The sequence below is a fragment of the Bos javanicus genome, chromosome 5 (genome assembly GCF_032452875.1).
Source record: "Bos javanicus breed banteng chromosome 5, ARS-OSU_banteng_1.0, whole genome shotgun sequence".
Lineage (NCBI taxonomy): Eukaryota > Metazoa > Chordata > Mammalia > Artiodactyla > Bovidae > Bos > Bos javanicus.
The window spans coordinates 116862698-116883679 of NC_083872.1; the positions used below are offsets into that span (position 1 = coordinate 116862698).

The 20982-nt window shown below is 52.3% G+C and overlaps 1 long non-coding RNA gene across 1 annotated transcript; it reads right to left on the reverse strand.

Annotated features, from left to right (window-relative positions):
- Window positions 1-3943: 3943 nt before the first annotated feature.
- Window positions 3944-5192, reverse strand: LOC133248530 (uncharacterized). The gene is made up of 2 exons (XR_009736745.1): window positions 4914-5192; window positions 3944-4339 (listed from the first exon to the last, which is right to left on the reverse strand). It is a non-coding gene; the product is annotated as an uncharacterized LOC133248530 (long non-coding RNA).
- Window positions 5193-20982: the final 15790 nt, after the last annotated feature.

Consider the following 20982-nt stretch of genomic DNA (forward strand, 5'->3'; position numbering starts at 1 on the left):
AGTCCAAGGGACTCTCAAGAGTCTTCTCCAACACCACAGTTCAAAAGCATCCATTCTTTGGCACTCAGCTTTCTTTATAGTCTAACTCTCACATTCATACATGACCACTGGAAAAACCATAGCCTTGACTAGACGGACCTTTGTTGGCAAAGTAATGTCTCTGCTTTTGAATATGCTGTCTAGGTTGATCATAACTTTCCTTCCAAGGAGCAAGCGTCTTTTAATTTCATGGCTGCAGTCACCATCTGCAGTGATTTTGGAGCCCCCCAAAATAAAGTCTGACACTATTTCTACTGTTTCCCCATCTATTTGCCATGAAGTGATGGGACCGGATGCTGTGATCTTAGTTTTCTGAATGTTGAGTTTTAAGCCAACTTTTTCACTCTCCTCTTTCACTTTCATCAAGAGGCTCTTTAGTTCTTCTTCGTTTTCTGCCATAAGGGTGGTGTCATCTGCGTATATGAGGTTATTGATATTTCTCCCAGCAATCTTGTTTCCAGCTTGTGCATTTCAGCCCGGCATTTCACATGATGTATTCTGATATAAGTTAAATAAGCAGGGTGACAATATACATCCTTGACTGGTCTTTTCCCGATTTGGAACCAGTCCATTTTTCCATGTCTGGTTCTAACTGTTGCTTCTTGACCTGCATACAGATTTCTCAGGAGGCAGGTAAGGTGGTCTGGTATTCTTATATCTTGAAGAATTTTCCACAGTTTGTTGTGATCCACATAGTCAAAGGCTTTGGTGTAGTCAATAAAGCAGAAGTAGATGTTTTTCTGGAACTCTCTTGCTTTTTCAATGATCCAACGGATGTTGGCAATTTGATCTCTGGTTCCTCTGCCTTTTCTAAATCCAGCTTGAACATCTGGAAGTTCTTGGTTCATGTACTGTTGAAGCCTGGCTTGGAGAATTTTGAGCATTACTTTACTAGCGTGTGAGATGAGTGCAATCGTGCAATAGTTTGAGCATTCTTTGGCACTGCCTTTCTTTGGGATTGGAATGAAAACGGATCTTTTCCAGTCCTGTGGCCACTGCTGAGTTTTTCAAATTTGCTGGCACATTGAGTGCAGCGCTTTCACAGCATCATCTTTTAGGATTTGAAATAGCTCGACTGGAATTCCGTATATAGGGGTATTCTCCACATTTTAATGTTTCAGAAGAGTCCGTTGTTCAGACATCTCCTTTATGTAACTTCTGCACCCGGTTTACCATTGGCTGAAGTTACTTTGCTGTACAACAGTAATTAACACAACATTAATCAACAATACTTCAATTAAAAATTTAAAAAAAAAAAAACAGCTTAGACTGAAAAAAAAAAGAATTTAGAACTTGGGAATTATTAAAGATGTGCAGGGAGGATGTTCAGCATACTACATTTGTAAATCACCTAGATAGTCAACCGTGACCCAGGTACAGAAGTTATATAAAGGGGATGTCTGAACAATGGGCCATTCTGCAAGCATTAAAATGTGGGCTACGATACGACCCAGCAATCCCACTGCTAGGCATACACACCAAGGAAACCAGAACTGAAAGAGACAGGTGTACCCCAATGTTCATCACAGCACTGTTTACAACAGCCAGGGCATGGAATGGCTATTGTCCTAGATGTCCATCAGCAGACGAATGGGTAAAAAGCTGTGGTACATATACACAACAGAATATACTCAGCTATTAAAAAGAGTGCATTGGAATCAGTTCTAATGAGGTGGATGAAACTGGAGCCTATTATACAGCGTGAGGTAAGTCAGAAAAACACCAATACAGTATATTAACGCATATATATGGAATTTAGAAAGATGGTAACACTGACCCTATATGTGAGACAGCAAAAGAGACACAGATATAAAGAACAGACTTTTGGACTCTGTGGGAGAAGACCAGGGTGGGATGATTTGAGAGAATAACATTGAAACAGATCGCCAGTTCCAGGTTCAGTGCATGAGACAGGGTGCTCAGGGCTGGTGCACTGGGATGACCCACAGGAATGGGATGGGGAGGGAGGTGGGAGGGGGGTTCAGGATGGGGACACATGTACACCCATGGCTGATTCATGTCAATGTATGGCAAAAACCACCACAATATGGTGAAGTAATTAGCCTCCAATTAAAATAAATACATTAATCATAAAAAAAATGTGGGCTATAGAAATATATTGAAAGACAAAGTGAGTTGTTGTGTATTAGCGAAAGTGAACAAGATGATAAAACATGCTATATAACCACCATTGGTCATGAATAATCACAATATATGAATATTCATTGGAAGGGCTGATGCTGAAGCTCCAGTCCTTTGGCCACCTCATTCAAAGAGCTGACTCATTAGAAAAAATTGAAGAAGCTGGGAAAGATTGAAGGCAGAAGGAGAAGGGGATGACAGAGGATGAGATGGTTGGATGGCATCACCGACTTGATGGACATGAGTTTGAGCAATCTTCAGAAGCTGTTGAGGGACAGGGAGGCCTGGTGTGCTGCAGTCCATGGGGTCGCCAAGAGTCAGACATGACTGAGTGACTGAACTGAACTGAATGGATAACCACCATCATTTTAGGTATGTGTTACGAATACAGAAGAAACACTGGTCAAATATACGGTTGAATGTAAGCTGTGGTTTTGGAGATAGGATTTTATATATTTGTTACTTCCTTGTGAGTGCCTTTCTGCATTTGTTGATGACAATAAACGCGTATCATATTTACAGTCAAGACAAAGAGATTTGCTTGTGTGTGTGTGTGTTTCAGTGGCCCAGAAAGAAAACACCAAGTTCAGATAAAGATCCACAGTGACACATTACTTCCCCAGAGCAGGTTTCTCTTTCCAGCTTGGAAATGTTTATGGGAAATCCTGGATGTGTAAGGCTAATCTTGGCCCCTTCTTCTCTAGAGCTCCCCAGAAGGGGCTGTCCTGATCACCTGGGCAGGGTCACCCACCAGATTTGTGACATGTACAAGCCTTGTCCCACCCAGGCACCTTAGAACCAGAATCTGGGAGAGATCTCCCCATCCTCCACAAGAAATGTCTTTTGTGTGTGTAGTAAAACACACATAAAAATTATCATTTACCATGTCAGTGTCATTAAGTATTCACATCTGTGTGCAACCATCATCAGTACTGTCCATCTCCAGAACTTCTCATCATTCCAACACAAACTCTCTACCTATTACAGAATGACCCTCCATTCTCCCTTCCCCCGAGCCCCTGGTAACCAGAGTTCTACTTTCTGTCTCTATGAGTGTGACCACTCTAGGTGCCTCATATAGTGGGATCACACAGTATCGACCCTTTGGTGTCTGGCTTACTTCACTTAGGATATAGTCTCAACTTTCATCCATGTTGCAGCATGGGTCAGAAGTTCATTCTTTTTTAAGGCTGAATAATATTCCATTGTGCATATATGCTACATTTTGTTTATCCATTCACCTGCGGGTGGACACGGGATTGTTTCTACCTCTGGCCGACCATGAGTAATGCTGCTAAGAACACAGATGAGTGAGTAACTGGGGTCCCTGCTGTCACTCCTTTGGGGTGTACGCCCAGCAGTGGCATTTTTGGGTCACATGGAAGTTTTATGTTTAGTTTTTCAAGGAAACTGCCATTCAGTTTTCCGCAGTAGCTTCGTCATTTCACATTTCCACCAGCAAATGCATGAGGGTCCTAATTTCTTTACATTCTCACCAATGCCTGCTATTATTATTTTCATAATAGCTATCTTAGTATGTGTGAGGTTTCATTGTGGTTTTGATGTGCATTTCGCCAATGATTAGTGATGTTGAGCATCTTTTCCTGTGTTATTGGTTATTTGTATACCAACTTTGCAGATATGTCTATTTAAGTCCTTTGCCTGCTTTTTAATCAGCTTTGTTGTTGTTGAGTTGTAGGAGTTCTTTATATATTTTGGATACGCGCAGTCGTTTTTTGCATATATGTATTTTGGGGTCATATTACTTGTTAAAACATTCATTTATTATTTTTTAAGTTTGGAAAACACAGAAAGAAAAAAGAGGGCTACAAGAAGCATTAGTGACTATATTCATTTACTCAGCAATTCCACATCTAGGGATTTGTCATAAGGAATTTTTGTGAACATGCACAAAGATTTAACCATAAGAATGTTCATCATAAAGGAAGGAGGAAGCAAGGATTAATGTCTAACCAGAGCATATAGGTTAAACAAAACACGGGTGACTCTACACAGTGCTCTGCTGTTACAAGTAACATTGTAGATGAGCCCTCTGCACGATGAGTGGACATCTGTCATTAGCCACGCATGAAAGGAGAAAACTGCAAAACGGTATTTACAGTGCGATCCCAGTTTTGTTTCAAACATATGTGTGATTCTGTAAAGAGGAAGGAAAAATGACAACATATTAATAGTGGTGATCTTCTGTGGTGGAATCTCGGGTTATTTTTATTTTCTTCTCCGTAGTTTTTTCCAGTTTCCAATTATTTCTGCAATAAACATGTGGCTTTACAGTAAAAAAAAAAAGTGAATTATTTTTAAGGCATCCACAAGTGTATGCACAGTGTTACCCTGATTATGTGAAAATATATACACATATATATTCATAAAGAGTCGAACACACCTTAGCGACTGAACATCAAAAAACGAATAAAAAAGGGCTCTGCGCTGTGAAATTATGAGATGTCTCATTTTTATTTGTATTCACCCAGGTTTTCCAAATTCCCTAGGGTCTGGTTGTTTCGTTATCTGGTTAGGCAAGACATTCATTTATTACTTTTTAAATTTGGAAAACACGGAAAGAAAAAAGAGGGCTACAAGAAGCATTAGTGACTATATTCATTGACTCAGCAATTCCACATCTAGGAAAAAGAAGGAAAACTGCTAAACTTTCAAAAATGAAAACCTAAAGTAAATGAGAATCTGAATGAGATAAAATTTAGCTCAAATACCTCGGACACGCGACCAAACAGCGAGGCAAGAGGCGGGACGCAGAAACCGACCTACTACCGCAGCTCCAGAAAAGAGGCCCCGCCCAAGCCCCGCCCCCGACCGCGCGTGGCTCCGCCTAGGCCTCGGCGCTTTCTCGGGGACACGACGTCCGCACAGCCCGCTGCCCAGGCTGTTCGGCGACGCTCCCGCAGAGGCCCCGCCCCCAGGAGCGTAAAGACCACGCCCTCAGACCCCGCCCCGCCCCCTCGGCCGCCCCGCCCCCTCGGCGGCCCCGCCGCGTCGGACCTCTAAGCCAGCTAGGCCGCGCCCTCGCCACGGCTTCCGCAGCCGGCCGCGCCACAGGCCCCGCCCCCGGGAACGTAAGGCCACGCCCCCTCGCCGCCACGCTGCGTCCGCGCCGCCCGTCGCGCAAGTCCTGGCTTCCGGAACGGGACGGAAGGGTGGGCAGCCCGTCAGGCCGAGGCTGCGAGGCCCAGCCACGGAAGGGCGCGGTTCCCTGAGGAGCGCCCGAGCGTGCTTCCTTCTGTCCGCCTCAGCCGTGTCCCCGCCTGCCCCCAGGTGCTCAGGTCGCGGAGGCCACAGAGGAGGCCGCGCTGCCGAGGGGGGCAGAGATCAAAGCGGGGCGGGGGGCGGGCTGCGGGCCCTCCCCCCGCCCCCGCCCCCGCCCCCGGGGACGCGCGCCGCGGGCGGATCAAAGCGCATCAGGCCGGGGCCCGCCCTTCCGAGCGAGCGAATGGCCGGGACGCCGGGCCTGCAGTGAGCCGGCCGGCAGGGCCCGGCCAGGCGACTTCCTCCGGCTCCCGGTGGACTCTGCCCCGCGTGAGGGGTCGCGGTGGCCTCAGGCGTGTGAGCCAGGCAGAGTTTGCAAGGCCGCTTCTAAGATAGGAGGCCTCGCGGTCATTAGAGCAGCTGCCGGTTATTGAAAAACAGTGCCAGGCAGGCCTGGGCCGTGTGCCTTCGTAGCAGCTCCATTGAGTACCGGTCACCTCCTTTCACAGATGAGGGGCCGAGCTCCGAGAGGAGGCTCCTTCAAGGCCTCCCAGGAGAAGGGTCACAGTCTGCATTCGGGTCCCGATCCCCAGCCGTGGATCTCAGGCTTACACTTGATGCTAACCTGACTCTTGACGGGTGGGGGGCACAGCTGGCTGCCAGCTCTTAACTTAGCTCACTGCTGCCTCATCCCCAGCAGGTAGACCCAGAGCTAAGAGCTAAGGCCATCTTGCCCCACTGAAGGTGCCCAGCACCCACCAGCTCTGCCCCAGGAGCCTAGTGACCTCGGCTAAGTTAATACCCACCTGTTTGCCTCAGGTGTTGGGAAAGACACGCTCTGCCCAGCATCTGAGAAGAGGGTATGAAAAATCGAGTGGTTCCAGAATGGTCTGTTTGTTGGGCCAGGTCAGCCATGCCAGTGGTGCAAGGCCAGGAAGTGTGAGTGAGAGCAACCCAGGATAGTCACACACACACACTCACACACACACACAACTCTGTTGAAGAAACCAGAGCCCCAGCTACACCAGGGCTGCCTGCCTCCGTCATCTCCATGCACCCCCTTCCTGGGAGGCACTGAGGGGCATTTTGTTTTCCACAGGGCTTTCTGGGTTGGTATATGAAGACCACGTGATGCTGGACATTGGCAGCGGGTGGGACACAGGCCCCAACCCCGGCCAGCTCGAGGCCCAGCACGGCGTGCCTGCAGCAATCCAGATTTTCCAGCCTCCAAAAGTACCTCAGAGAGGAAGCTGCACATTTGATTTTTTTTTTTGGCTCCATATTAAAGAACAAAGCATGGGAACTGGACAGGCCTCTCTGTAAACAGAAAACACATGTTTTCTGAGAGGATGGGCTCTTCCCTTCCTGGTTTCTTCTCCTGTGGACAAAGGCCTTCTTAGGCCTCCTTGCTTCAGGAGCCAGGAGGCCTCAGACCCAGGGCCGAAAGAAGGTGATTATTTTTGCCCCAACTCGGGGCACAACATCCACATTCTTAAATGGGAGTGGGAATGGGTATTAGGAGTCCACTCAGCACTGGGGTGGGCCTGGGGTGTGGTCCTGGGAAAGAAGACCCTCAGGAGCCTGAACAGGGTTGGAGTGGAGGGAGGGGGAGTCTGGGCCATTTGTGTCTTCCGAGCACTTGAGAATCGCCTTGGGCTGTACTCAAGCCGTCCTCTGGTGAATGCGTTTCCTGAGGCCTACTAGTCAAACACCAGGGCAGAGACCTCTCTGACTCAGAAGAAAGGCTGGGGCCTGATGTCTACAGAGAGCAGGCACACAGACTGAGTGTGCGCTGCTGTGTGACCTCAGGTAAGTTTCTTAACCTCTCTGAGCCTTCGTTTTCTCATCTGTAAAATGGGAATAACGGTATTTGGTTGTTGAGGATGAAATAAGATAATGAGTATAGCCCTGTCAGACACAGAACAAATGAAAAAGTAAAATAAATCAAGCCATGCCTAAGTTTCAGTCGTGAGCTCTGTCCACAAGAATGGCCTGAGAACCCTCTACAAATACGGAGAACTCCCTTACTTCACAGAGCACCTCCACACCCCCTGTCCACTAGATGAGCACCAGCCACAGCATCTCTGGAAGCAGTCATCTCGGGAATGCATCATTCTTTCGAATCACCCCAGCAGCCTGATCGTTGTCCTTGGGAGAGATTTGATTTTGCAAATAACCAGATGTGCTTTGGGCCAAGTTGGCTGAGTAGAGGTGCAGAAGCCAAACCCGTTCAGCGCCAGAATGTGCAGCAACTGCGAAGTCAGGGGGCCTGTGGCTCCCAGCTCTGCGGGCAGTTTGGAAGGTGAATCTGGACCAGATCGTCTGGACTGGCCGCTGCTAGCGTCCGCAGGTGTGAGAGTGCCAGCATGCAGGCATATGAACCCAGGAGAGTCACACACACCCAGGCTCAGTGGACGAACCAAACCAAAGCCAGGCTAATTAACACAAGGCTGCCTTTCATCTCTCAGCTCACAGTTCGAGTTTCATGGAAATCTGTGTGGGAAAATTCCAAGCGTTTGTGACACAAGCAAATGCGTGAGAGGGAGGCAGGAAGTGGTCCTCGAAGAGTGCAGGGCTCAGAGGCTGGGGTTTCCTCCTGGCTTTGTACTTAACGGGCTCCGTGGCCTCTGGCTGATCACTTCTCCAGCCCTTGGCTTTTCCATCTGAACAATGGGGATGATGCTGTCTATAAGTAAATTGGGAGCTGGAGGGATGGATAAAAACGTGTCTAAAAGTCCTAACCTCATGCAGTGAGGGCCTTAAAAACATGGACACTACTTGACCTAACATGCCTGCTTCTGGGAATTTATCTTCAGGAAAGAAACATAGCCACATGTGACATTGTCAGTACAAAGATGTTCCAGTAGCATTTTGCGGGGGTGGGGTCAGACACACCTTGCTGCTTTTGGATAGTTCCCTGATCAGAGGTTAAACCCGTGCCATCTGCAGTGGAAGTGTGGCGTCCTAACCACTAGTTCCCACGAGGGGAGCCCCCCAGCAGCATTATTTACAGTAGCAAAAAGTTTATTTTCATTTTTTTATTTTGGCTGCGCTGGGTTTTCGTTGCAGCGCGTGGCCTTCTCTTGTTGCAGAGAACGGGCTCTAGAGCCCAGGGGCTCAGTAGTTGCAGCTTGCAGCCTTCGTTTCCCTGCTAGCATGTGGGATCTTAGTTCCCAACCAGGGATCAAAGCCTATTCCCTGCTTTGCAAGATGGATCATTAACTACTAGGGAAGTCCCGCAAAAACTTTAAGGAAAACTTCACGTCCGTCCAACAGGGCTTCCCTTGTGGCTCGGCCAGTAAAGAATCCGCCTGCTATGTGGAAGACCTGGGTTGGATCCCTGGGTTGGGAAGATCCCCTGGAAAAGGGAAAGGCTACCCACTCCAGTATTCTGGTCTAGAGAATTCCATGGACTGTGTAGTCCGTGGGATCACAAAAGAGCTGGACACGACTGAGCAACTTCCACTTGTACTTCACGCGTCCAGCAGTATAAGATGGATGACTACACGGCTCTTGGGATTACTCCAGGCAGGCAGTACACAGGCTGTGCCCATGTGACGTCGGTCCTTAACCTGTGCCAGCAACATTGTTAAAAAAGCATTCATAATAATTCTATTCCCAACAGCCAGACTATCAGAAACAGCTCGGTTGTCTGCAACAGCAGAACAGGTAAACAAGCTGTGATGGGCATATAATGGGTTAAAATAAAACAGTCAACAGAGTGAGCTGCTGACGGACATACTGACAGACGAATGTCAACTAGGCTGTGTGAGTCCACACTCTGTGATCCCACTTATAGTAAATAAAGGTAAAACATCTGTAGTGGTAGAATTCAGATCGGTGGTTGCCTGGGCCCAAGGAGGCAAAGATTGCCTGCCAGGGGATATTCTGTGGTGATGGTATTTTCTTTCTTGATTGTAATGGTGCTTAGAGGGATGAAAACGTTTGTAAAAACTCATTGAACAGCGAAGTGAAAAGGGTCTCATTGCATAGAAATTAAACCTCAGTAAAGCTGATTTTTAAAAAATCAACGGTATTTAAGTTTCATTTTTAAAATTCTGGAAAGAATAAAATTTAATGACATAAACACTCAAAGCATATTAAACCAAAAGATTCTGAGATAACCCATACTGTGATCACACACACACTCACGGAGTACATACACATATGTGGTTTGGAAATACATCAGAAGGACTTTCAACAAAATGTACCTGGTAATTATCTCATGGGTAATTTTTGTTTTCTTTTTTGTGCTTTTCTATATTTCCAAATTTTCTACAACAAACACTTTCCTTTTTATAAACAGATGAAATAAAAAACAAATACATCTCCTGTGCCTTCTTCCAGCTGTAGTGGCCCAGGGACACCAGGCTGCGCTCTGGGACAGAACAGTGACTATGCCCGGGTCCAGCGAAAGGGAACTGCCTGGAAGGCAGTAGTGGCGATGGGAGTGTGAGGGTGGGGCTCTCTGCCCCACCCCTTTGGCCCAGGCTCTGTGCTGGGTTATTCTTGAGGGCTGCCATGCCCACTGGGCACTATGCATGCAGGGAGACGCAGGCTCCCTGGGCCAGCCTGGGTGAGCGGGAAGCCAGACCTTGCTGTCTGGAGTGACAGGAACCTGTGACTCCAAGCCCTCCCCACTGCAAGTCTGCCAGTCTTCCCTGCTGCCGTGGGCAAGGGCAGGTGGGGGTTCTGGTCTCTGCCCCGGTGCCACTGTCCCTGCTACCAGAGGTCCTCCTTGGGGAGGTCTGCAGAGGGGCCGAGGGGTGGCAGACCCAGTACCAGCGAGTGAACAGCAGTGCCCTGCCCCTGAGGCCCCAGGAGGCTGGGGGTATTGTTTATCACTCCCACTCCCTCCAAGCTGGGGACACTGAATGGAGAAGTGACTTGCCCAGAGTCACCCCGTTGGTAGCCCCCGGCAGCTCAGATTTGACCCATCGCCTGGGTTCTTACTGCCTTTAAGTTTCAGCTCCCAGGAGCTTCTGGAACCCAAACAGCTCATGAATGCAGCGTGGGTTTGGGGGTCACGGGCTGTGTTTTTCTTGTGCCTGTTGTCTGCTCTTGGTATCGTGCGATTTACTATCTACTGCAGTTTGGGTGGACCGGTCACCTGGGCTGAGCAGGTGAACATGCGTTCCTCTGAGCTCAAGGCTCTGCCTGAGTTTAGAGCTGCTGGGATCCCCTCCCCTATCAGGCCTCTCCCCTCCAACCAGCTGGCCTCACAAAGGTGCCGAGGAGGAGACCTGACTGAATGGGTTTCTTTGCCCTCCTCGACTGAGCAGATTCGACAACAAACTGCAGAAATTAAAAATAAGAGCCTGAAACTGTAAAAAAAAAAAAAAATTGTTTTTTTTTTTTTAAAACCAAGTCACAAATGGGAAAGATGAGGCAGCAGCAGGTTAAGGACATTTTGTGATGTTGAATTTGTATCACCCGGCACTTTGGTGACTGTAAATGTCACAATTTATGGTCCTTGGGAGCAGGGGGCAGTAGAAACTAGGGGTTCGCACCCGTGTGTGAAGCTGCGCTGAACCAGGCTCAGCCTGGCTTCAGTTCACAGTGAGGGGGCCGTTCGTTGTGCTTGGATTCTTCTGCGGGGCCTCATGGTTCCCATTTAAAAACAAGTCGATGGAGTCAAAGAAAACAATTTCTAAATGAAGAGCAGGGGGATAGGATGAATCGGGAAATCAGCATTGACTATTACACTATAGGACTATACGCGACTGATACTATGTGTATAAAATAGGCAACTAATGCGAGCTGACTGTGTGGCACAGGGCACTCGGCGCTCTGTGGGGACCTAGATGGGGAGGAAGTCCAAAAAGGGGGGTACAGGTGTACACAGAGCTGATTCGTTTTGCTGTACAGCAGAAACTAGCACAACATTGTAAAGAGACTATTCTCCAATCGAAGCTAAGTTTTAAAACGCGAAGTGTGTTTGTGTGTCAATTTATATAAAGAAATAAACCGTAGTGTGAGTGGCCAAAGGTGGCTTTCAATTAAAAGGATTAAGAGGGACATGCGTACTTTCTGTGTGTGTGTGTGCACGGTGTCATCTGTATTAATTTTATAACAAGAAGGGACAAAATATACTCTTATTAAAACTAGTCAAATTTCACCTGAGCTTTCATGTCAAATGACATAACACGACAGACGATCCAGGGTATTTTTATTGAGTATCTGATATGTGCCAGATATTCTGCCAAATTCTCCCACCATCCTGGCTCCTCAGACGCTCCACAGGCAGGAGCTGTCACCCCCGGCACACGCCAGCCGAGGCCCTGAGTCCTACATGCACCCACGTGGCAGAGCTAGGGGCTGAACGCGGATGGTTCCAACTCTCAGAACTGCAGTGTTTTCCGAAACAATGTTCTGGCTCTTCAAGGTGGACATTTTTCCTACAATGATCTTTCATTCAAATATTTTATCTTGTTTAGATAGAATCTGAAATTATTTCTATATACAAAATTTAATAAAACAAATATAAAAATCATCTCTTTTTTTCGCCCTTAACTTTATGACCCTGTTAGCCAACAGGCAAAGAAGGCAACAGCCCAGGAGCCAGGGCAAAATGAAAATGCGAGGCTCCTTGTTCAAAAAGGATTAGGAATTTTAAAAAAACAAGGTCCTGATAAATCATGATGGAAAACAATGTAAAAAAAAGAGCATATATATATGCGTGTGTATATATACATAAACATATGTATAACTCAGTCACTTTGCTGTGTAGCAGAAATTGACACAGCATTGTAAATCAACTATACTTAAATTTTTAAAATTTGATTAACAAATAAATGTAAGACAGGGACAGCAGAGCATTGAGCATAACTGTGCAGGCTACATACCCATAAACAAGATCTTGGCAGTTTTTGGCCAAGCTAAGGTGATGCCCCCTTGGGGAACAAGCTGACCACCAGCGACCACATATTTGAAAGCAAATGGGTGGGCTCAAGCTTCAGGAAGCCATGCAGTTACGGGTGCATTTTTTAGTCTTGGAAACGCAAAGTGATTGCAGCTCAGGAGTGGAGCCCCCAGTGAGGATGCTGGGGAGAGAACAGGCAGCTTGTCCCCACCCCTAGAAAGGACCTGGCCTCTGAGCAAGGGGCTTTCGTGTCAATGAGAAATACCTACTGCAGGATGCACCTCAATACTGAGCCGGGTGGAACTTCAGCGCATTGCTGGAGTGTGGGGCTGACCAACTAAGTCTTGGGGAGAAATGCTTGGTCCTGTGAAAACACCGCTTCTGGGGAAGGTTCCTGGGCTTCATTGGTAGGTGGGTTCTTTTCCAGATGAGGCAAACTGCAGGTACTGCAGGGGGTGAACCGGCCGCCTAGGGCCGTAAGCTGACAAATGCCCGAGGCTCTAAACACCTGCTCCATACGCCGCCCTGGGCAGCCCCAGGCTGACCTGCCCGCCTCCGCCACCACTGCGTCCACGTCAAGCTCTGAAGTTTCCAGATGAATGGGCGGCACCCACCAGGTGGCCCCATGAGCAGCCTCTTCCGTGACCGGCTTGTGGACATCCAGGACTGACTCCGCAAAGGGTCGCATTTGAGAAGTCACTGGTGGAGGAGGGGCATTGGGGGCAAATATCCACTGCGGGAGAAGTTCTCTGACGCTTGGAGGGAATACCCACTTTCCTGGGACAAGAGACAACATACCCCCCCAACCCCAACCTGTCTCCACAGTCCCCTTGCCTATTTTTCTTTAAAAGAACAACCTGCCCCATTCTCGCAGCCTCTCACAGAGCTCTGGAATAGTGGGCCAGGGACTGTTTTCTCTACGAACACGTCTTCCTGGGAAAGACAGACAAACGGACAAACAGGGCTCGAATATCCCAAGGCCGAGTGACAACGGATGCTCCATGTCCCTCTGCTCCTGTTTCAGGGCTCACATGGCCCTTAACGGGACTGGGCTTGGCCACTCAGAAGGTTCCCAGGCATGGGGACATCGGCTGCCTCTTCTAGCCCCAGACACGTCCCCAGGACCCTGCCAAGCAGAGCCCAAAGGGCAGAGAATGGTGCCAGCAGCCAGGGAGCTCCCGAGAAGAGGAGGCCTGAGCTTCCAGGTGAGGGCAAGCCTGTGAACCCTCCTGCCTTGCCCAGGACAGCTGCCCAGAGGGCAAAGACGGTCCTACATTCACCGCATACGCGGCCCGGAGCAGGTGGGCCGGACCCTGAACCCTGTGTGGAGCCCAGGTCCTCTTCTGGGCACCTGCATCCCAGCTGTCCCCCTGCTCTCAGACAGAAGCACAGGGAGCTGCTTGCAGCAGCTGACCTAGCCAGCGTGCTGGGGGGACAGACAGGAGGGAGCTCCTCAGAGCCCAGGCCTGCTGCTGCTGCGCTGGGGTCCACCACCATCCGGGAAAATCTGGGGCCACCTCACTCCCCACCCCCCAACCCCCGCCAAAAATTTGCCCAGGATGCACTGGCATGGGTTATAAAATAGGCAGGTGCCCGAGGAAGGCGCCTCAGCCCTGGCACCAGGGGCCCTGGAAACAGCCCCGCCCTGAGCTGGGGGTGGTTGTTTACCACTTGGGAAAAAACATCCCAAAACAGCTTCTGGGTGTTATTTCAGGTCCTGGAGATTTCTGAGTAGCCAGGCGTCTCCCCATCGTATTTCTTTCTTTCCTCCCCTCTCCAGGCCTGCGCTCCCTCTTTGTTGCCAAGCTCAGACGACGCTGCTGAAACCCAGCCCAGAGCCCCGCGAAGCCCGGAAACTTCCAGCTCCGCGACTGTGCGCAAAGTTGGGGTCGCGGAACCGGGGTGACAGCGGCGCCGCGGGGCCGGGTGCGGCGTGCCCCGGGGCCGGCGGCCTCTCGCGGCCTCGCTCGGCCCGGCCGCGCCTGGACCTCGGACCGTGCGCAGGCCGGACGTGAACTTGACTCCGGCGGGACCGCGGGGCACCGGGGGATGACCTGGTAAGCGGCGCCCGGCTCTGCCGCCCTCGCCCTCGGCGCCCCCCGCGGCCGCCGGGGTCCGGGGCTGGGCCGGGGTTGGGGCCGGGGATCGGACCGGGAGGGGGCGCCCGGGGGGCGGGCGCGGGCGCGGGGGGCGCCGCCGTGACCGTGGCCGCCATGGAGCGCACGGCCGAGCCCGCGGCCCTCCGCCCAGCGAAGCCGCCCGCCCTGGCCTTGCGAACAAAGACTCGGGAAGTTCGGAAGGGAATCTTGCCCGACATTTTCGTCCCCCCCTCCACCCCCTCGGCCGCTGAGTCTGGGCGGCGGCCATCAGGGCTCTTAAAGGGGACAGAAGCTCGCTATGGTTTTCTCTGCCCTCCGGTCTTGCTCGACCCCCACCCGCGTTGCTGAAGTAGAAAGAGGGGGCACCTTGCCGCTCCAGCTTTCAGGTGTTAAGCACCCCCACCCCCCACCCCCCAGGTCCGGGCCAGCCTGAGGCTGCAAGCAGATCAGGGCCTGTGGGATAAGAGACCCCCGTAGCCAGGGGGACATAGCCCTGGACCCCTGCCCTGTTGACCCCGGCCACTGCCATGCCAGGGGGTCCTGGGGGGCTTCTGATCCTCCCCTTCTGCTGAGCTGCCTCCCTGTGGCCCTCCAGGGTGACCCTCCAGAGTGGACCCCCAGCCGCCACCAGCGGCCCCCCACACCGTTCTCTGCCGGGAGGCTGCTGTGCCGAGGCAGCGTCAGTGCCATGTGTGGTGGTAGGTTTGGGGGACACAACCTCACAGCGTGGTCAGGGCCTGAGGGGAGGGGTCGGCCTGGCCCTGTGAGGCCTTGTCCCTGGGAAGCAGGGCTGGGGACACTGTGCCCCCACTGGCTTCTGCCCACAGGCCTAGGCCCCCTCGGGCCAATTTCTCTGCACCTTCCTCCTCCGTTTGCCTGAGACAAGGCCTCCTGTGAGTGGCCTGATCCCTGGGGGACACCTAGGCTGTGGGTGGTGGCAGAGCGTCCTAGACCCCCAGAGCAGTGCCCGGCCTCTGAGGCTCTGAGGTTGACTACCCCCGTTTCCCCCTGTCCCAGGCCAGATCCTCCAAACCCCAGCAGGGAAGGCCTGACTGGGCCTGCTCTTGCCCGTGGGCCAGTTCCCAACCTTCCAGAGGCCGTAGCTGAGGTCACCTCCATCCCCAGGACACCTGGACCCCAGTGTCCCCTTCACAGAAGGCCATGAATGGAAAAGGCCTGGGCCCGCCGGGGGCTGGACCGGTCACCGCCCTCGGCGCCCTGGACATTCCAGCAGGGGCCTCGAGTGGACAGTCTACAGAGATCAGGTGGGGTGCAGTGCAGAGTTCGGGGGACGGTGGGAACAAAGAGCCCAGACCTGCCCTAAGAGGAGGCCTCGCGTCAACTCTGGCCACTTGTTGCCCAGTGGGTAAAAGCCTATGGTTCCAGAGCTTCTGGCTCTTTGGGGGAAGGAAATCTAGATTTGTGCACAGGATGCCCCGCATCTGAAAACCCCAAATGCAGGACAGAGGAAACACATCCCTGGGGTGCAGCCAGCCTGTGGCCTTCTGGGTTGCAGCTCCTGTGCCCCCGTGAACTGTTTAGTGTTTGGCGGGGGTGCAGGTTTCTTAGAGAACCCAGCCCCAGCCCCAAGCTATGACAAGGAAGCCCTGTAGATCTGGGGTGCAGGGATGGGGGAGTTTGTGCCTCATTTATTTCTCATCTCGAGGGAGTCACTTCCATATACTGAGTCATTCAGTTGGCTGAAGCTGGTTTGTCTCTTTAAGACCCGAAATGCTTAATTGAGCTGTTGTGAGGTTAAAATCTTTCTAAACCGAAGTACCCAATTTACCCTGGCCTCAGATCCCCTGGACAACCTGCCTGTCCACTCGAGCTGGCCCCTGCAAGTGAGGAAGGAGAGGCAGGATGCAGAAAGTGAACCTGAACTTGAACTTTCTTACATCCCGGGCAATTAAGCCGCTGCTGCTGCTGGTTAAGATAGCCTGGGTTTATTGTTGCAACGAAGGGTCAGCTCTTTTGTGAGGCAGGCCTGCACTTATACCCTTGTCTTGTGATGGCTGGATGACCCTGGGCCAGTAATCTCACCTCTCTGAGCCTCAACTTCCTCACTCATAAATTGGGCTAAATAGCAGTTCTGATTCAGTGGCGTCCTGGGGGAGAGTTGTGACAGCCGTGTGACTACTCAGCGTGGCTCGAGCATGCGGAGGCACCCGGTAAATCTAGCTGCTCTTGTTTGAGGTGGACTGTGGCTTCCTGCTTCTCTAAGACTGCACCTACTTCTGGGGCAGCCTCTCAAATCTTGTATCAACTCTCAAATGCTTGCCTCTCCCCACTTTTTGTGTTTCTTTTCTCACCCCTAAAGAAACCATCACCGAGCCACTTCTTTGTGTTTATAGCCCTGTGCTGAATACAGGGGGTCGAGCGGTGAGTCTGATATGGGCCCTGCCTTGAGAAGCTGCAGGGTGCCCTGTGCAATGGTAACACCAGGATGAGTCTCTCTCAGCTAACTTGCTGTCCAGAGAAGGTTGTTTCCTTCAATGCTCCTGTTGCTGGCTGTGCAGTCTCTGTTGAATGCCCCCAGGGGTGAGCAGCTCACTACCTCTTTAGCAGTGTTTCTGTAGAAGCTGTCAGAGGAAGCCTCCTAGAAAGCTCTTAGGAGCCTTCACTGGTAGGACCAGAGGGAGACAGGACTGCAGCAGTGGTTCTGGGTCTGAGGCATTTGGTTTTCCTGGGGAAAACACACACCTGGAAAGAAGGTCCTAAAAACTTGGCGAGATGCTGATTTTCAGTCTCCAGGGAAAGCACTGCACACGATCAATGCATGTTTTTGCAAAACAGAGCCCTGTTTCCCTTTTTTGCCAATAGTGTGTGCAGCAAGGAGAAGCAGGAAAGAAGGGGTCACAGAGTGGGGAGTAAGACAAACCGAGGACAGAAAGCTGGCCGCTGCCTGCGAGCAGGAAACTGGAAAGCAAGCGCCAGGTTCTGGAGGCCCCGGGCTCCTCGCTGGGGCTGGCTACATCCGTGCGGTGAAAGTGAAAGTGTTAGTCGCTCGGTCGTGTCCGGCTCTTTGCCACCCTGTGGACTGCAGCCCGCCAGGCTCCTCTGTCCGAGGGATTCTCCAGGCAAGGACACTGGAGTGGGTTGTCATTGTCTTCTCCAGGGGACCTTCCCGACCCTGGCATTGAACCTGGGCTCTTGACTGCAGGCAGATTCTTTACTTCCTGATATCAGTGCAGAACCCAGTGCAAAATTAAAATTTAAAAGTGTTAAGGATTTCAGGACGGTGACAGCAGAGCATTAAAGCAAGTACGGGACCTTCGGAATGCAGGGCCTTGCTGAGTGCGGGGCCCTGTGTGGCAGAGGCCACAGACCGCCCTCCCCCGCCCCAAGCTGGCCCGGCTCCCTGCACGTGTTCCTGCCGCGTGCGGAGGGCCGGGGAGGGCCTGCCGGCAGCTCTGTTGAAGGAGCATGACTCTTCTCCTGCAATGATTTTTTTTTCCATCACTGATGTTACATGCTAATTTTAGAACATTTTGAATCCTCATAAAAGAAGAAAAGAAGTCTTCAATCACCTGTGAAACCACCCTCAGAAATAGCCAGTGGGAGCACTTCATCTAGCTTCTATGAAACGTAATTTTAAGCAGAATGAGCATCTTAGCATCTGATTATATGTATCATTTTGTCTTCTGCTTGTTTCACTAAATATTTTATCACAACTCGTTCCCCAAGTCAGAAGATACTTTTCTGCAAGTTGATTTTTAATGACCGTTTAATATTCTATTGATGAAACTCCTTATGGGCTCAGTCACTCAGTTGTGTCCGACTGTTTGTGATCCCATGGACTGTAGCCTGCCAGGCTCCTCTGTCCATGGGATTTCCCAGGCATGAATACTGCAGTGGGTTGCCATTTCCTTCTCCAGGGGATCTTCCTGACCCAGGGATCGAACCCACGTCTCCTGTGTCTTCTGCGTTGGCAGAGGGATTCTTTACCACTGAGCACCTGGGGAAGCCCCGAAGCTCTTTAACCCCTAATTACTGGACACTTTGGTTATTCCCAATTATTTCCGGTTTTTCGTGTTGTTTGGGGAATGTCTGTGTGCCCGTTGGGGCTTATTTCCTAAGGGATCGAAGGCTGTTAGGAGAGACTTTCACAGAAGCCTTTGGAGGTTGTCTGAAATTCCACCTTGGCCAGGGGCTCAGCCCCCAGCACCTGCACAGCAACAGTACTGAGGGGAGGGCCTGCTGGACCTCTTTTGACTTTTAGACTCAGCCCTCGCCGGAGCTGACTCGACCGGGCAGTGGTGAGCGCACACAGCACGGCTGCCCTGTGAGGGGCTATGACCGGCCCCCTTCACAGACGCGGCCAGAGGCACTGGCCCGGGGCTTCCTGCCTGTCCTGTGCTGAGAAGACCACGTCCGTGATGATGAAGCAGGAAGCGGTCCCTCTCCCCAGCAGACTCCTGGGAGGATCTGGGGGTCCAGGCTGCCTAGAACCCGGAGGCTGTTAGGCTGGGGGTGAAATGAGACAAGGTTTAGCGAGGTGCCCACTCGTGGGCAACATGCAGTAAATGGTGACCAGGAGGAGGAGGAGGTGGGGAGGAGGAGGAGGTGGAGAGGAGGAGGAGGTGGGGAGGAGGAAGAGGTGAGCCGGGAGGTGAGGTTATAGCCCCTTGGGCAAGGAGGGCTCTCAGGGCAACCGGCCAACCGCTTGAAGGCTCCTGAGCGCAGGGGTGAGATCTGCTGACCCCAGCCCAGCGCTGCCCAGCGCTGCGTATGGGCCGCATCCCCAGGGTCTCCTTCGGAGGCATCTGGACATGCTGGGGGCAGGGTGGGGCGTCAGTTTCCTGGTGCTGCCGTGACGAAGTCCACCGATTTGATGGCTCAAGCGGTCAGAGGTTATGGAGGCTGAAGTCTGCAGTGTCTCACGGGCCTCAAATCAGGTGGGGGCAGGATTGCCTTCTTCTGGAGGCTCCAGAGGAGAATCTGTTTCCTGGCCTCTTCCAGCTTCTGGAGGTGCCCACATTCCTTGGCTTGTGGCCCCTTCCTTCGTCTTCAGAGAGAGCAGCGTGTTGCTTCCTCTGATTGTAGCTGGGAAGGAGTTCTGCCGTCAGCTCGTCCCCACCTGGATAATCCAGCTGCTCTCCCAGCTCCAGGCCTTTAACTTCATCACTTCCAGAGTGGATTCGGGCTGTTTTGGATTTATTCCTGGGCTGAGGAGCATCCTGCCCGAGGCTGCTCCGGCTCCAGGCTCCGTCCACCTCAAGGGCAGAGGGTCTGGGGACTCTGGCAGCTTCTGTGCCAATTTGGGAGCTCCCCTTTCTCTTCCTCAGCCCCGTGGGGCAGGCGCAGTGGGCACTGCTATCACCCCCATTTTACAGATGGGCAAACGGAGGCCCAGACAGGCCAGATAACTTGCCCAAGGCCATACAGCTGGCAAGGGGCAGGGTTGAACCTTGGTGATGGCTGGACCTTAAATCAGGGATCCAGGGGGCCCACCACCTGCTTCCAAGAATGTGGTCTTTCTCAGCTCTCAGACATAGTTCGTGATTCTTTCCAGAAGGGTGGCAAGGCTTCCCGCCCCATTCTCAGAGCAGGCCACTGCTGTAGGGGACAGAAGGGCCTTGGGGCAGCCCTGGGGAGGGGGCTCATTTGAGTGTGGAGGGATGTGGGGGGGTTCACAGCGGGCAGGGCCTCACTGCAGCCTGCATGTTGATAGGGAGGGTCAGGGTGCTGAGAGCAAAGGACAAGTGGTCCCAGGCTCTTCACAGGCCAGTGCCCTGCCGGGGGCTTTGGGGCGTCCCTCCTCGCCACCGGCACAGAGCCGAGCCGCTCTGGAAGAGAAAATGAGGAAGAGGATGTTCTGCGGGCGCCTTTGAAGCTGGGGTGGCTCAAGGTCAGCCGAGGGCGTGCCCCACCCCAGGCCGGGACCCCTCCCTGCCACCGCCTGCTGCAGCCGCCTCCGCACCGGGCCTGGCCTGGCATGGGAGGAGTTAAGCCTCCGCGGGCACCTTGGCACGTTGTGCCGCCCAGAACGTCCGGCTCCCCACCCCCACTGCTTTTCTTCCCTTTTTGCCTTTTTTCCTTCTTAATTAATCATACGCTACTGCCCAATTTAAATATGGAAATGCCCAGGCCAGGCAAGGCAATTATTCCTCCGGCCAGGCGGGCTGTCCGGGCGGGCCTTGGGCTGTGGGGAGCATGGTGGCATCGCCCCCTTTCTGGTGTGTGTGAAATTACGTGCACAAAAGGCGTCTCCTCATCTGAGTGTGTGAACTAAATAAATAAATAAGGGCTTTTGTTTGTTTGCCGGCTCCCGTACATGACTGTTTTGACTAAACCGCTCGTGTTGTCTGTGCCTTTATGGGACTCGGGGGCCGGGGGCCGGGGTGGGGGGCGGCCGGCGGGCATCTGGGCCTCTCTGTCCCCTGGCACCAGCGCACCCCCGCCCCTCCCCGCACACACACCCTCACAGGAAAGTTCCCCAGCCCGGGCCGGGCTCCCAGGCAGCTTGGCGCTGTGCCAGGCTCGCCGCCGAGAGCGGGCAGCCGGGTGGGGTGAGCGGCGGCGACACTGAGGACGTGGCCGGGCACCCTGGGCGCCAGCAGGACCCAAGGCCTGGAGGCCGGGGCCCAGAAGGTGAGGGACCCCCGGGTGGGCACA